The sequence below is a fragment of the Lagopus muta genome, chromosome 5 (genome assembly GCF_023343835.1).
Source record: "Lagopus muta isolate bLagMut1 chromosome 5, bLagMut1 primary, whole genome shotgun sequence".
NCBI lineage: Eukaryota > Metazoa > Chordata > Aves > Galliformes > Phasianidae > Lagopus > Lagopus muta.
In genome coordinates, this window is record NC_064437.1 from 47,541,472 (window position 1) to 47,558,791 (window position 17,320).

The 17,320-nt window shown below is 47.4% G+C and overlaps 1 long non-coding RNA gene across 18 annotated transcripts in view; it reads left to right on the plus strand.

The window, feature by feature from the left end:
* The window catches only part of LOC125693953 (uncharacterized), a 309,716-nt gene extending 293,406 nt beyond the window's left edge, over positions 1-16,310 (plus strand). For 2 of the 18 annotated variants that reach the window (XR_007377316.1, XR_007377324.1), the window contains 7 exons: positions 596-704; positions 1,935-3,343; positions 3,931-4,028; positions 4,419-8,996; positions 10,512-10,636; positions 11,069-13,827; positions 14,356-16,310. This is a non-coding gene — a long non-coding RNA (uncharacterized LOC125693953). Of the gene's footprint in view, positions 1-595; positions 705-1,934; positions 3,344-3,930; positions 4,029-4,415; positions 8,997-10,511; positions 10,637-11,068; positions 13,828-14,355 lie in introns of all 18 variants that reach the window. The other 16 variants (XR_007377332.1, XR_007377333.1, XR_007377323.1 and 13 more) reach the window with 16 other exon arrangements.
* Positions 16,311-17,320: the final 1,010 nt, after the last annotated feature.

Below are 17,320 nucleotides of genomic sequence, written 5' to 3' on the forward strand. Positions count from 1 at the left end.
TAACTTTACAGAAACCCATCTCCTAATAAAAAAGGAATGACCTCGTTACCACGGACACTAACAGTTCCCAGGGGAACACCGGGAGACTGCTGCCTGCACTTTTAATATTCACTTTACAAACAAATGGGAAACCTTGAAATAATTTCAGTGTTGTTCTTGGCAAGTTGTTACAACGTTGTGTCCTTATAAAACAGCATTAAGAATTTATGTAGTGTGAGTTTGCTTTTCACCCGCTGCTTTCCCTGGCTATCCGTCTCCCTCTGGCTGCCCCAGCCCTCTGGGAAAGGTGAGGTGCCCAGGGGTGGGTTCAGCAGGAGGCCTTGCTGGGTGCAGACCCATTTCTCCACAAGATGCTCCCAAGGGCAGGTGGGCCAGGGAAATAAACTCTTACAGCTGATGCCTTCAGCTATCCAGTAGCAACTCACAGACTCTCGTGTAGATTCAGCAGGTGTGCAGCTTGGGAATCTGTAGCCCTTCCTATGAAAGGCCATGATGAGGCACCTGTCCTTGTACAGACCAAACATCTCCAATAGGGAGCTAGCCTGTTGTTTGTTTTTTTTTTTTCCTGATCTTCATCCTTCTTCCCAAATACTAGATAATGGACAAAATCCATTCTGAAGGTTTGGCTTTGTCAGTTCGTCACTGGAAATCTTGACTAAATGATCCTTTGGAAGTGCAGAGAAGGTGCTGCTTTAAAGATCCAGGTAATCTCCACTGCCACTTCTTTGCAACTTGAATTTCACATAGAGTGAATGGAGCTGGAAATTTTATTTTCTGATCTATGAACCAAACAGTACATGAGAAGCCAGAAGTTAATAGCAAAAGATGGGCCAGATTTGTCTTTGCTTGAATGGTGTAAGTAGTTGTCTTGGTTAGGTGTTAACCTGTGTTAAACCCCAGAGCCAACACTATGATCCACTGAAATGCAGTTTTGCAAAGATCCTGGGCACTCCACTAAAGCTGCATTTCACCAGGGTTCTCTCCTGAGTTGTTCTGGCACATTCATATATTCTGTTTCTCTGTTATGGCAAGTTTCATCTAAACACTAGAGGGAATTTGAAGATGTTAATAAATGTCTTCATGAGGTGAAAATAGAAGTCATACAGAGGAAGATATATGAAAGTGCGAGTTCCCATTTGTGCACGTGCCCTTATATTTGCAAAAAAAACATCAACGCCACATGCACTGGTAATCATTTTGAGTCTTTGGTGGGACACACCATCACAGCTCAGCCCCAAGGAACTGTAGGCTCACATTATTACCAGTAAGTGAAAAGTGGGAGGATGGACTTGCAAAGACCGTCTCTGTCAACTTCACTGAATTCCCCGATAGTCTTTTACATGCACATCTAACCTCGAGCAAAGATACAGTGAGGCAGTGAATTAAAAAATAGCCAAGTGTGTGCCTAGAATAGCAAGTGCAAGTGGGCATACAAACGTCCATGTGCTACAGCATAAGGAAAGATGGCTTGCAATTAGCAGTTCAGAGAGAGACACTGAGAAATCTGAGGTCACCTCCTGGCTCTGCCAGTTTTTCTTTGTGTCCTTGCCCAGTGCACTTAACCTCCTTGTTCCTGGTCCTGCAGCTAAGGCAGGGAGGCTGTCGTGCCTCCTAACTGGTCTTGTACCTTGGGGCTGTGAAGAGGCAGGGCTGCACCCTGTCTGTGTGCACACTTCTGAGCTAACAGGAGTCCAGACAAGAACTGCCCAGGTCTGCTGCTGGTCCCCAGAGTAATTACATCAAATAACTGGGCCAACAATAAAACTTCACGCTGTTTATCCATTTGGGGTTGGAGAAAATACTCCATTCAGCAGTGTGGGATTTAATGTTTGGCTTTAGTTTTGAGTTCTAATTTCTTTTTTTTTTTTTCTTTTTTCTTCTTCCTTTCTTTCTCTTCTGTTCTCTTTTCTTTTTTTTTTTTTTTTTCCTCTTAGGGCAGGTTTGTGTGGCTACCTGCCTCGGAGCAGAGGGAAGTCTGCCCTCCCCCTGGATCTGACCACTGACATTAGGCATGTGGGGCTGCATGACCCAGCAGAGAGACCTCATCCGCCAGCAGGGAAGTAACAAGCCCTCTTGGTCAGATGCTGTTGCTCTCTGGACTTCTGCCTTTCTAGGTGGGACAGTGTGGCCTCTTTAACCCCATCACTGGATCAGTGCTTCCAAATTAGTGTAATCATCCCACTCAAATTAAGTGAGCAGCTCCTGGCTCCTGGCTCTGCAGCCCAGCCCTGGGCATCCCCTCTCAGCCTGGCGCCGCATCCCCCTCTTCCTCCCTCTCCCCCAAAGCCCCCTGCTTGTGGGCTCCTTGATATTTTCCAGTCCTTCCCTAATGAGCACTGCAGAATTACAGCTAATTAAGGATGTAAATGATGCTGGAGAGAGAGGGAGAGGGAGAGGATGGGAAGGGGCGGGGGGAGGGCAGCTACTTGCTGTGTGCAACTCTGCAGTAAAGTGTCTCCTACCTCAGCAGAAAAGTTATCATGGGAGACAATGTCAACTTTATGGAGGGGGGAGGGCCCTCTCAGTGCCTCAGTCCCCGCCTGTGAGAGCTGCTGCCTCTCTTTTATGTGTCAGCGCTGCAGATGCTGATGTCCTCCCTCCCAAATGCTGCTTTGTCAGCTGGCGCTGTCACACAGCCCTGGATCTCTCTCTGCCTCTCACTGCCTTCCTCTCCGTGCCAGGGCACCCAGGGACCTGTCTCCTTCCTTGCAAGGAGGTTTGCCTCTCTTCCTGCCTACATGTCCTCCACCACACTCATGGTTTGGAGAGGATCCAGGACTGGTCCCACTCCATGAAGGAATGTTTGTGCTGTGACACAGGTGACACAGGCAGGCCATGATGCGTGGGCAGGAGCAGGCCATGATGGGGACATCCACCCGATACAGCACTGCAGAGGGACTTTGGCTGCTGCACCACCAGGAACACAGCTCTGCTGGGTCCTCTGAGGGCATCTGGAAGCGCTCTGGGTCCCTGTTGCCGTATTTCCCTGCACACTGCCTGCATCAGTGGGTTGTGAAAGCACGTTTGTCCCAGTGCTGAGTCCCGTCCATCCATCCTCCAACGGAGAACCACACGTTGTTGGGTCAAGAGCGGGCAGCAATGGGCAACAACAGCAGTGGTGGTTTTTGTTGTTGTTTCCCCAGATCGCTGTGCAATATATTCCAATTTTTTTTCTTGTCATTAAGCCAGTGCCTCGGAGATGATGATGTAGTCCCTATGTGGGCCGCAGAAAGCACTTCGAGCCGTGCTGGAGTCGTGCTGGGTGGCTCTGATAGCAGAGCTAATGGGAGCGAATGGGATGCAACGAACTGTTCTAATGACACCAGCCAGGGAAGAGACAACAGTAAGAATAAATAAATGTTAACTATTTTCCTCTTCCAGACATTTGCATCTATTGCCATTAAGTTCATTTAAATAAGAGAGAGAGCGAGAGAGAAGGGGAAACTTACTACTACTCTTAATAACGAGTGTCTAAAAATAAATTAGGATGCTGGGATGCACTTAAGGCATTTTAAAAATAAGTCTTATTTTTCCCCCCTTCTCCTCTTTTTTTTTTTTTTAAAGTGTTGGAGGGTTTTAATTTGGGCCGAGTAATTTTGGTGCAAACGCTTGGGCGCCTTTCGTTGGGAAATTGGGAGGAATGCAAACAAGATTTCACTTCATTAAACAGGGGCAAACAGTAGAGAAATTGCACTTACTTATGGAAATGACTTTTAAACATGAACAGCATTTACTTGCATTGCCTTGTGCTGAATTTTTTTTTAAAAAAGATTATACATGTGAATAATTCACTGCGGGCCAATTAGATGATGACTTCATTTTTAACCTCTCTTCCTTGCCATCTTGCTGGCTGTCCCTTTCGTTGCAATTTTCACCCTCTTCCTTCCTTTCCATAAATTAATAAAGAACAAATAATCCCTCTCCCTGCAGTGCCAAGAGGCAGCTTCTCAGAACGGATGTTGAAGGAGAAAACCAAGCATGGCTGGCTGTACAGGACTACTGCCCTGGGATGAAGCAGGAATAACTGGGTAGGATATCTGCAGGCAGGGTTGCACCCATTTGTTGGGGAAAAATGGAGAAGTGAGAAATGAGCCTGAAGGTGTGGGAGCATTGCAAATTATGTAATGCAGAGCCCAGAAGTTACTAAAGACATAATTACAAAATATAGAATTAGTTCTGTATAAAAAAATTAGCTGGTCTACCTGTCCAGTTTCTGTGTTTCTTATCTAGTCCTTACATCCTGTTCCTTGGTACCAGACTAAGACCCACTCCTCATGAAATTTTATCCTGCTTTCACTTGCCTTAAGAGGAAGGAGAAACTTTGGTTCCTTCCCAGTGAAATCTCCATCCTCTGGCATTGCCCAGGGAAGGCTAAATGGAACATCGCCCTCATCACTTCTTTTTTCCTTGCTCAGCAGAGGTTCCTCCAATGATGCCAGTGGAGTGATATTGCAAAAGAGTCCCTGCTGGTGGTTTGGGCCTCTTCTGTGGAGTGAGGGTTTGTGCCCTGTCATCTCCACCTTGCAGATGAGGAAGCTGAAGCATGGAGTGGAGCCTTCACCATCTTCCATAACAAGGTATTCTCCTGCACCTTCAGCCTGTTCTTTCCAAACTGTTTCCTGGGATACTTCATGCTTACTTGGTCAGCATTTCCTTTCTCATGAGGTCACATTCCCAGCCCTTTCTAAGCCGTGTTTTTATGGCTCTTAGCTGATTACAGTTTTAGTGGGGAGGAGGTGGCTGCAAGCGATGACCTGTGATTTCCAGGGAAGGGGAGAGCATGTAAACTTCAAGCAGAGGGGCCTCCTGCTGGGAACAGCCCATTTTAGAGCCCTTGTGTCAATGATGGCCTCCAGGGCACTTCCCACCTCTATTTATTTACCCGTGGGAAGCCCAGCATGCCCCCTCCAGAGCCAAGCAAATCCCTCCTCCTGGCAATGGGACAAAGGTCTTTCAGCCTGGACCTGGAAACTTCACATGGTCTATTTCCGAGTCAGCATCAGTATGTTTAGAAAGCATGATCCCAGGTGAAAGGCTGTGAGACTATAGGACTATCATGCAGTGAAGCAGGAGAGCGCACTGCAAGCAGTGAGCATAGGTCTCAGTGATTTCCAGTGTATCCAGCTTTAACTTTTATCTGGGTAATGCAGGCTGCTGTGGGCCCTACAGGGTGTTCCATACACACAGGGCTGTTTCCAACAGCTATTCCCAACAAATCCCTTTTATCCTGGAATATTCACTCTTGGAGTCATTCAGTGATGTTGCCCTGAAAAGCTCCATGGAGAGCTAAGCCCAGAAACACCAGCTATGAGGCAGCATGCTACGAGCTGAGCTCTCTACAGGAGAGGCACCTGTATCTGCTAAACACCTCTGGAATTCAGGAATAGGCCCCTTTGGGCTGTGCGATGCCTCCATTGACCTCAGCAGGCTTAGCGCCAGGGACAAGTTCAGCTCCACGCACTCATTAACCTCCTTATCCAGAAGCATCCTCAGAGCCAGGGGCTGTGTGAGGCGGGCACCTGCAGCAGCATGGCTTCAGCTGCAGCTCTCTGTGATGGGAACTTCTACCTGTGCGACACCTGGTGCCAGGAGACAGGAGTGGGTCCTGATTGCACCCATGCCTATGGGAGCAATGAGTCTCATCTGTTCTCATGGCAAGGCCAGGCAAAAAAAAGCAAGGCAAATAAAGGTAAGGGAAGGCAAGTTCTCTCTCCTCTGTGCAGTCTGGAAACCTTGGGCAGAAGGGGACTTCAGAGATTATTGATGTATTTGACTCTGAAATGAGCTTCATTCTTCTCTTCAGCCTCCTAATGACAGACACGGGTCTCTGGGCAGTGAATCAACAACCACATGTGGAAGTGAGCAAGTGCCAGATACAAATATTGACGTTCCCCTGACAGACACCTCCATGCTGGGCCTGGGTGAGGGCTGGAGCAGACACTGGGCCCGGGCCTCCCAGCAGGATTTCCATCTGCCAGCACAGCTGAAGGTCTGCCCTTGTTTTCTGTCTGGGCCCCAAGGAGAGCTGGTGGCAGTGGTGGTGATTTGGTGATGTTGGAAAGGTGCTGGTGGTGCTGCCAGATACCATCAGCACATGTGGTGTAAACAGATGCATCTCACCTCATCATCGATAAAAACCATGCCATAAAAATCTGACTGAAACCTGGTTTTTTTCCACACGAACTTTAAAATGTTTTCAGTTTGGAAAGTGTGAAGGCAATTCCTTAACAACAAGTTCCTATGAGAACACATTGCAAATTACATATCCCATTAAAAAATAAAACCTTCACCTTTTACCTTTTTTTGACAGGCAGGAAAAAAAAATCAACTAAAAAAATCTTCTACTTTGCAATGTTTTAAATCCAGCTGCAGAGTAAGTTTCTAGAAATTTCCTTCCATTAGCAAAAAAACCCCTTCAGTCTTCTCAGGACTATGTAATGAAACAGAAATATAGAGAGCAAAGAGGGAAAAAAATCGGTGTTCTGGCAGCATTTTGGAAGAAAACATAGTAAGTATAAATGGAGCCTTTTAAAACTCATAAGTTCACAGCATGATAAGACAGCATCTTGTTCAGAAGTCAAGTCTCTGAACTAAGAAGTGTAGAAATCCTCCTCTGCCATTCACCTCTCTAATTAGGCAGAGGGAGATTTCTGGTGAGAGACTCATTCCTTTATGGAAATGGTGGAGGCATGCCCTCTTGCCATGTACCAACTTCCATCAGAGGAGCACAGAAACTGTTGAAAGTGGTGTCTCCTCTTTCTTCTCCTTCTTCCAGAAGACAGATTAAGTTCTATATTTGCACTGTACAAGCGTTAAGATACTGAGACAAACGTGGGACTGCTTTTGCCTAAGGTCACACTGTATCAATTGTCCTGAAAAGAGTCACTCTGCAGCTGCTGTGAGTAGTACAGAAGAGGAAAATGTGACCCAGCTCTGCTCACTGAATCCTCTCTAATGAGAAAAAGCAGTGTAGGAGGAGGCTGGTCCACACTGACTTGTAGTGTTGTGGACCACGAGCTGTTGCAAAAGAAGGAAGAGCATTACTACTGGGTACTGGTGCCACAAGTTTCTGAGAAGATACAGCAGTTTGTGGCAAATCTGTCTTCTGATCTCAGGGTCACATGCAAGGAAATGAGCGAATGATGGGAAAGCCAAGAGGGAGAAAAAAAGAGTTATTCTCCAGTAAGACTGGACACCCTATCTGGGGTGGCCCTGGAGCAACAAGAACTAACCCCTTTTTCACCCATTTGCCCTGTGTATTCCACTCTGCTCCCCTCTTCTCTCACCCTCCCCCAGCTTGCCTTATAATTCAGGAAGAGGAGGCTGAGGAGAGTAATATTGTGCTGGAGATAGGACTGGAAGGGCAGTAATTTAGAATCAGAGGCTTATAGTATTATTGCCTGCAAAGCCATTCATGGGAAATGATTCCCCCCCATCCCCATTCCTCCCCCCCTGCCCCACTCTCCTTGCTCTGCAATAACAATAACAGAAATGCCTTCAGGAGGCTTTGCTACTCGAAATGCAGGCAAAGAAGCGCTTTCCTCTACCACCCCTCTTCTTTCCCTTCTCTTCCCTCCGCACTCACTTGTCCCCCCTGCCTCTGAGCCTAACTGCCTCTCCCTCCCTTCTCCCTCCCCCCCACCACAGGATAAAAAAATAAAAATAATAATAGGGGTAATAAGAGAGGAGGTAATGGAACGTTCTCCAACTGGGCACATGTCAGAAGCCATTATATGTGGTGCAGATTTGCATAATTCAAGAAGCATCAAATTAAATTTGCATAATTCCTTTGATTACACTTGTTATTAAATGTAAGTGACATTGATTTACAAAATGGCCCAATATAAGGTTAATAGCAAATGTCACCTTCCAGCAGGGTGAATAGGGTGCGTGTGTGGTGGTGGTGGTGATGGAGGAGGGAGAAAGGGGGGCCTGGGGAGGAAGGCGAGCAGACAATTGATTTCTGCTCCTCTCTTCCTTAAAGGGCTCAGGTCTCCTTTGCAGAAGAGCCCTCAGGTTTGGGCTTCATGTGACTGCAGTGCAGCCAGGATCACCTGCCATGTGGTGTCGATGCTGTCGAGGCACCCGACTAGAGCCTGGCTTTGCTCACTGCTCTCGTGGGGAGCCATCAAGCCTGGCTTAGCACCATGCAGAGGGAGCACAGAAATCAAAACCTGGAATGATAGCCAGATGTATAAGATGCACAGAGACTCACAGCCAGCAGTGAACACCTCTGCATATAGAACCTGTGGTGATACAGACTCTGGGCCACTGAATGCTGCCAGGGCACCCGGGGGCTGTGACACTGACACCATGTCTGTTTTGTCATAGCCCTCAGGCCATCTGAGCGCTTGCTTTGCAAGTAGAGCCCATCTCTGTATATCGCTCTGCCTCTCTATATTCTGTGCATTTTTCCAGACAGGTGTAATTTCATGCTGGGAAACTGACTGCCAAGTTGTGTGAGCACCCCGGGACTGTAAGTGATAAAACAAAATTATGCGTGTAGTGGGAGTGGGCAAACAGCAGATTTACGCGTTGCAGGCAATTTCAGTGATGCACGTATCTGGCCATAATCTTGTTTTGGTTCCACCGAAGCTTTCTTTTTTTGCAAATCAACAGGCTGGGGGAGGAAAAAAGTCATCAGTTCTGATCAAATTAAATGTCTTGTTCAATGTGAAAAAGTATGCTTATTTTGGTGACTGAACTCTGTAAACATTGTCTAATAGCATCCAAATAACATTAGAAAGGAAATGTCATTCTGAACCAGTGATCAGAGGGCTTTTTCAGGATTTGTCAAAAGAGAAGGTGATCAGTTTTCTGGAGTATTTTTTTTTAGGGCTTCAGTTTTGCTACTTTGAACAGCACAAGCTGCTGAAAATGCCGTGAATTCACAGACAGCTCAGATGTGAATCTTCCTAAGAAGACGTGTTCTAAGGAGAAGAATCTGTCAGGCAGCCTGTCTGAGTCTCCATGAAGGAGGTGCAGACCATCTTCAGGTGAGCCAAAAGGACAAGAAGTAATGGCCTTAAGTTGCACCAGGGGAGATTCAGGTTGGGTATTGGGAAACATTTCTTCTCAGAGTGGTAATGCACCAGCACAGGCTGCCCAGCGGGGTGACGGAGTCACTGTTCCTGGAGGAGTTCAGGAGATGTGAAGATGTGGCACTGAGGGATGTGGTTAGTGGGCAGTATTGGTGGTAGGTGAACAATTGGACTAGATGATCTTAGGGGCCTTTTCCAAACTTAATGATTTTGTGATTCTATGGTTCTGTGACATTTGAGCACACAAGCTGCACAAGTATCCCACAACTGTAATTGCTGGTTTTGGGGTTGTTATGCACATTCTGGGATAGACACTGATTAGATACATGTATGCTTCAGTGTTTGCATCAGGAAGGTACAGTGATTGGTTTGTAAATCCAGGCTTTTCAGCTATTTGCAGCTTGTTTTCGTGTTCTCATAATCAGGTCTTTGAAGCCGTAGATGCCCATACTCAAGGTGCACCTATCTTTCAGATCATAGAATCATAGAGTCACAGAATGGCTTGGGTTGGAAGGGACCTTTAAGATCATTTAGTTCCAATCCCAATGCTGTGAACAGGGTTGCCAGCATAGTAACTGATCCCCATACATCTCATTGTGGTAACTGGAAGCCAACTCTAATAATGTAGATGACCAAGGGATGTGAAGTGTATTGCACAGGCCTTCAGGCAATGGGGCCCCTTCCCCATGCTGCTGTGGCTGCTGCAGGGCTGGCCCAGGGCTGCCTGTGCTGCTGGGAATCTAGAGCTGGGCTGGAGCCCCTGGCAGTGTGGCAGGGAAAGGCTGGTGTGAGGGGCAGCCCTGGCTCTGGCTGACAACTGCTGACATCGTCATATTTAGCACCCACACGCAGCGAGCCTGAGCGAGGATCGCGCGCTGGGTGAGCCAACTGCAAATTAATCGTCAGTTCATTACTGCTCCGTGCCTTTCATCCTGACAGCAGCCTTTCAGACCTGGGTATAATTGGAAGGGTCCGTGCAGCAGGAATTTGGTGAGGGGGAGCAGACGGCTCTCTGCTCCCTTTCTCAGGCTGAGTTCTGGGAAACAAGCAGCCAGCTTGGGACAGAGAGGAAACAAATCTCTCCCGCCCCTGCGTCTCTCCCCTGCCACCCACCCCTTGCCATGCACTAGCTGTCAGTACCAGGAGGTCTGCCTGCATCCAGGAGGTTCCCTCCAGCTATAATTACCCTCAGCCTGCAAATAAAATGTGCAGAGCAGCAGGGCTACTTGCGAGAACTTGAGTGCATGCATTGCTGTTGGTGCTGGTGGTGGGCATGTAGTTATCGGTGCCACTTCCAAGGCTCCATCACAGAGGGGCTGCAGAGGCAATAGTGTCTCCACATCTGGGATAGGGGGATAGGGGACTATGGGTCAGGACCAAGCCAGGTGTGGGCTGGATGTCCGAGATGGGGAGGCTGAGCCACCCAACAAGCTGTTCCGCAGCTCACAGCTGTGTTGTTCTGCTCCCCAGAGTGAGGCCATGGTGGTTCTCTGCCAGCCAGAGCAAGCTGTGCCGCGGGGACACCGGCCCCCCTTCACTGTGTCCCCCCCTGCTCCTCCCGTGCAAAAGTTATTGTCGTCTTCGTGGAGTCTCAGGTAGGCAGATGAATGGGAAATGTTCCTCTCCATTACTAGCTGCACTTGACTGGAGTCTCATTACATTACGATGGCGCTTTAGCAGGCGAATGGGCCTTGCGTCTGGGTTCCCAGCACCCCTCATACCTCCCTGATAACGTAAATTACCCTCCGCCTCATTGCCTCAAATGATCAAACATCAAATTGCTAGTAAAAAAAAAAAAAAAAAAAAAAAAAGAGGAAAAAAGAGAGAGAAAGAGAGAGAGGAGGGAAAGGAGAAAAGCTGAACAGAACCCTGGGTTGAATCTAGATGGTTTGTCAGCAACAAGAGACGAGTCAATGGCTCTTAAACACTTGCTGAAGATGAATCCATTGAAGGCTCTGTGCTCAGTAATTTCACTGACATTAAAATACACCTGTAAAACTCAAACAATGCTTTATAACTCCAAACAGCACTGGGGAAGACCTGCTACTTCAGAGCACAGCGTACTTCTTTTGGTCAGGGGAGGGAGACCTGCAGGTAAACTGTCTCTCGCCATCACCAGACTTCAAAGCAGAGTTCCACACACACCGTGTGGATTTGCTATCAAATCTGTGGCTGAACAATGCACCAATCTGCCCTCCCTTTGTGCCCCTGCTGCCTCAAGAAAGATCTCCTCAGCCAGAAGAGCACTCCCAGGAGGAACAAAACAAGGAGGGGAGAAAGAGAGGAGCGGGAGCTGCGCGGATGCATGTGGGGATGCCGAGAAATATGGATCTCGGCAGGGTAACGAGGCGCAGTGGAAGGAGGAGGCTATACGTCTTTTCTCAGTATTTAAACGTGTGCTTAATATGGCGCTCAGTGGAATGGTTAATCTGCTAATGCTGGTAGTGTTTGCTGTAGTACTCAGAGAAATGTTTACTGCAGTATTTCATGGCGATTGTGTTCTGGATGGCACAAAAGGAGGAATCGCTCTAGCGTACCAGGAAAATGTTCATTGCAAAATATACTGGAATATTAAGAGGTTTATTTAGTGGAGTACTTAGTATAATATGAAAAGAGTATATATATGAAAAAGAGAGTGTTTTATTAATGTTTTTGGGGTGTGGATGAATTTCGGTGCTCAGGAAGGTTATGGAGAAGCAATTCCAGCAAAGGCTGGTTATATTCACAGATTTATAGATCTTGAGAGCATAAAGGACTCTTTGATCAGCTAATCTGACCTTCTGTATAACACAGGTATATACAGTGTGGACATACCTCCTGATTCAGCAAAGCACTTTAAGCACTTGCTTAAATTTAAGCGTTTGAGTTGCCCCATGGAAGGCAGAGAAAATAACCCTATTGAATCAATGGGACTATTCATGCCCTTAATGGGAAGTGGATGTTTAGGCATTTGCTGAATTGGGACCACAATAAGATAATGCAGCTAAATGAGTAATTCATAGCCACCCATTTATTCAACTGCTTTTGCCTCCTTTTCTGCTCGTGGATTGCTCTGGAGCCAATCGCCATTTCCTGCAATGTATTCATTGTCTGAAGTCATTCACTGAATAATTTCAGTGAAAACTCCTTCTTGATAGCTTGCTCATAAACAGGTCATTGTGAATATGGGAATATATGCACATACGTTTTCACAATGTGTGTGCGTGCTCCCGTGTGTGTGCGAATGGACTGTGTAAACACACGCGCACGTGCACGCACAAACCCAGGGTCAGCACCTTCAGCCACAACAGGGAATCCCTTGGATGTGGCTTTGTGATTTTTCTCCCACGTTCACTTGGTGCCCTCTGCCTCGCAGCACATCCCTCGCAGCAAAGTGACCCGCTGGGAATTTCACAAAAAGGGAAATAGAAGAAGGCGCACAGTGTGCTGCAGTGAACTCAGCATATGATCGTCCACGTTTGTGTACCCATGCCAGGCCCTCCATTCTCTGTCCTTACTCAATCGGTCATGAATCAAATCTGATTCATTTTGAATGCATGGCTTAGGGATTTTTCAAATCAGCCAGGGCGTATCTTCTCCAAACAAGGGTGTTTGTGTTTGCAGACTGCCTGTGGCACCGCATCGGTCAAGTAAGAAGCTCGGTATTTTTCTGAACAGGAACAAAATAAAACAGGAACAGGTACCATGAATGAGCGGGACACTCGATGGGTGGAATTGTGTTTGTGCAGTGGGCAGCTCCAGTTCTCATGCAGAACTTACTGGGCATTATGCATTACAACGTGGGAATCATTCGCTTCTGATGCAAGCTGCCTGTCAGGTATTCTTTCTAAAAGTCACACTGCTTTTTAGGATCTGCTTATCTTTTCAGGAAATCAAAGGAATTACCTTGATATTCAAGAGTAAAATACAAATTGCCTACAAATTAAAAACTGAACTTGATATTTCCTGCATTTCAGTTTATCTTCCTTCCTTCCAGGATGGCAAAGAGAGCTGTGATGGAAACCAGGAAGGAGCCAGGCAGTTTTGGTTCCTATACAGAGCTGGTGGGATGCTCCACACTCTCTTCTGGGGCTCCTGACAGCTCTGGCACCCAGAATGGCTTCTGAACATCCCTCTGTTGCTGCAAGTGCTGGAGCTGATGTGCTCAGGGTGGAGGGCTGCTCACTGGGACTGATCACAGAGAAAACCTTCCCTCTTGTCTGCAAGTGGGTGAGATTATGTGGAGGAGGTTTGCATGGAGGAGGCTTAAAGCACGGCTCATGATGAGAGCTGACTGTGGCAAGCATAAGGAGGTGCCACTGAGTACTTGGGTTGTTTCATTAGGACTTTGAGAATCATTACTTTTTCTTCCATTTGTCCAACTGAGCATTCAGAGAGTTTTGGCTTTTTCTGGCTAACCTGAGAAGGGTTTTATTTTCTGATATATTTCAGTAAAGCAGAAGGACACTGTAAGTTGTCCAGGCCAAATGAGATACGTCGATGGCCACTGTCTTTTCTAAAAAAGCAGTTATTTCACACAGCAAAGGCCATTTCAACATGAAAAATCAATTGCAATTATTCTTTTCCCGAAATATAAAATGAAACCTTTTGACTTTTCAGAATTAACATTTCCATTTAGATTTTCCCCTGGTGGCGGATGACTGGCCAAATTCAGCATGAGCTAGCCAGCAGCCTGTCAGCTGAAGGCACCGTTTATTCTGCAAATAAACTTTATTCACTGGAGTAAAAAGAGCAGCGGCAAATCTGACGCCGCGTTCCCAAAAGTTGGGCCGTGGTCGGATCTGCGGTACGTGCTTCTGCCAATATTTGCATAGCATTGGAAACAACAGAGATCATTTGGAGTTATCTGGGGAGCACCAGGGCAGGGTGCTGGGCAGAGCCACGCACGGGCCCAGGCTGAGGTTTGTTTACCCCGCGGCTCAACGCTATCCGGCCTGCCGCGGTCAGTGCCGCTCTCCTAATGGAGAGCCTGCCACTTGTGCGTGCATGCAAAGAATCGCCTGGGTGTTAGTTTTGTTTGCCAATACAAGCCGCCCATTAGCTATCTTAATCCTCTTTCCTAACAGGCTTTAAAAAAAAAAAAAAAAAGGGAGGGGGGGGGGAATAGAAGGCCTCTCTCAAATGTTGTTGTAGAGGAAAGAAATGCCCTTCTCTTTTTTGTTTTGTTTTGTTTTTTCTTTTGAATGGAAATGTCTTGCTTTATTGTAGTTTTGCCTTCTGAAAGTAGATGTGTTTTTCACTGAGGAGGCTGGAAACTGCTTGCGGAGAATTTACAAAAGGAATAAAACTCTGACTTGTTTCAATTTTTTCACAGAAAATGAAATCGAATGTCAGGAGCCACTCAGGGCCAAACTTCCAGCAAATATGGGGTTAGATGGGACCAGTTGGTGCTCATCCTACTCTCCTCCTTCCCTTCCCAACATTGTTTTGGATGAAATGCAAAATCAAATCCTGCAAGATGTGATCATTTAGGGTACTGTGGCATATTTTGAAACAGTAGGGCTGTTAGCCCCAGCATCTTGGCCAAATTCCAGGCTGGATAATTACATTCTGCCGGCCTATATTCCAGCCTGCAGTTCAAATAGGGAAGAAAAAAAAAAAGAAGAAAAGAGTTATCATTTCTCCTCCAAGAAATCCTGCTGTGTGATGACTGATGCTTCTCCATCCCAAAAGTGGCTGTGTTTCAGGAAACGTTGCCTCCATGTTCCTCCACGTCTTGCCCATTGCTGTGAGGAAGTCTGTCCGGCTCCTTGGTGGGAACAAAGCACAGAGCTGACCAGGAGGGAGCCGGCATTGCCTTGCACACCTCCTTCAGTGCTCTGTGTCCCTCTCTGCATGGAACCCCACTACACAGGGCCACATCCCCACAGCCTGCAGCAGGTCTTTGTGCTGCCAGCGGCCAGGGGTGGGCTGGGGAAGGCACAGAGGGCAGGCCGGCCGCGGTGGGAGAGGGAGGACTCACTTGACCCATGCCTGTAATTTGTAAAGAGCATTTTTACACCAGATCAATGCTTTCCTCAGCATTTTAATGCACCCCATTGGTGTCCTTAAACTCTAATGATGCAGTCTGTGAGAAGCTGCCATTTATTACCCACAGATGGGGTGATAATTATTGACAAGATTGTAACTAATAATTAAACCCATTTGCTCCTTTAAACAAGTTGGTGTGAATTATTTGCCGGGAGAGCTGTAGCAGGCCTGTGGTCACTCCTCCCCATGGCTGAGATGCAGTGCTTCCAGGAGCGGACCCTGCATGTGGGATGAAGCACGGCTGTCCTGGGGACTGGGCTGTCCTGGGGACCAGGCTGTCACCTAGGTCCTGGTAGCCTGCACTCCAGCCTGCAGCAGAACCGTGTGGGGGCAGTGCCAAGCTCCTGCCCAGCCCCATCCTGGGCCTCACAGGGCCAGAGGAAGCACTGTGGTGCCCACATGGTTGTGGGGCAGTGGTAGAGGATGAGGGGATGAGGTGGGGAGAGCAGAGCACAGCATCGCTCAGAAGTGCTCAGAAGGCCGCCCGGGGGAGCTGCCTTCCCCTGCTGTACGTTTGGAGGGAGGGTGTAAATCTAATCTCGGTGCTAGGGTCCATTAGCATTAGAGGGGAGTACTGTATATGCATTCATTCCCCGCTCTCACCCCTGGATGACAGAGTACCCCCTCTGTTGTCTGCTTTAGCACATTGGGAGAGGCTATCCATTAATTCTGCAGCACCAGTGGATAATGCTGTCGTAAGTCTTAGGTGCCTCTGAATTTTGTGAGCATTTTACAGTTATAAATACCCCACACTTGTGCATTTAATTAGTTGCATATCTCGCAGTTGCTCCATCTGTACTCTGATCTGTCTGTTTGTTCATGGAGGTGGGCTGGTTCTTGTGCTCCTGGTCAGCCCCAAGGAAGGAGACCAGGATGTGGTAGAAGAGGTTTGTGGCAAGAGAGGGAGAGGTGTGACTGTGGATGTTTGTTGTACTGGAAGAGCAAACCTGAGCTGAGAAGATCAATGCAAAGCAACTGTGTTGCCAGAAATAAGCTTTGGTACATCCGTAATGTCGGTGCTGTCTCACCCTCTGCAGTGCCATGCATGCATGTCAAACTGCTCAGGGCCAGGTTTCTGAAGAGGTTACTGTGCTGTTAAATGTTCTGGCAGCAATACTTGCCCTGTTCCTGCTCTCTCCCCTTCTATGTGTACCATCTTGCACAGGCTATGAAATGACAGTACAAACGTACGTCCACAAAAGCTCATCTGCCTGTCTGACTTTGCTTTCAGCATTTGTGCCTTCCCCTCCTTTAGTAAAATAACTGCAGGAAGACCTAAAGCCTCACACCTGCTTGCTGCATTATATGATACCTTTGTGAAAGTTCTCCAAAGTCTTGCACTTGCAGAACTCACTGCATAAGGGCAAGCAAGAACACTGTTCTCCTAAATCTGCAGGAGCCTGGGTTCAACCAGTGAAAAGTTGGGCTGCAAGCTCCAAGTCCTGGGTGAGAAACATCATGGCCACAGGGCAGAGCCACTGCTCTTCTGTGAAGCTGATCTGCTAATTCAGATCCCTCCGGAGAGTGCTGACAGGTTAACTTCTCCTGGCAGACTCAATGTGCATTTGGTATTATTTCTCCGCGACTCTGACTTTATGCCTTAAAATATTGCCTGTCATCCCCCCGCAGCTTGCAGAAAGGTGGAAGAAAATTGAAGTTGGCACAAAAAAAACCTCTGAGTGTGTGCTCTGACTCGCTCGGGAAGGCATGATGTCACAAGGATGTCTGCCCCACTCAGGTCTGTGTGGCTGGTGGAGCCCAAACTGTGCACATCTGGTGGTGGCACCCAGGGAGGTGTGGAGACCAATCACAGCCCCTCAGGGTGTGCTCACCCCACTGCCTGCAGCCATCCTGCCAAGCTCGGAGGGCTGCTTACACACTTAAAGCTAATCGCACGCATAAATCTTCGAGGGACCAAGGCTGTGGAGGAAACCAAGAGAAGGCAGTGAGGAGGCACATGTCAAACAGGGCTGTGGTCGAGAGCTCTCCGAGACTTAAACATAACATTTGAGAAAATGAGTCCATTTGTTTCACAGGCATCCTGAACATTGGCATGTAGTAATTCCGTAATGGATCCATTTAACTAGCCCTATAACTGAAATATCCTTAGCAAATATTTCCTTTAATAGCACTTAAAGAGGGAATGCAGGCAGAGAAATTTTAAAGCACAGCTGCATTATTGCTGAGTTCCAGTTCTGAGGACTTTCAAAGTATCAAGCTAATTTTTCTCCACATTTGGCTCAATATTT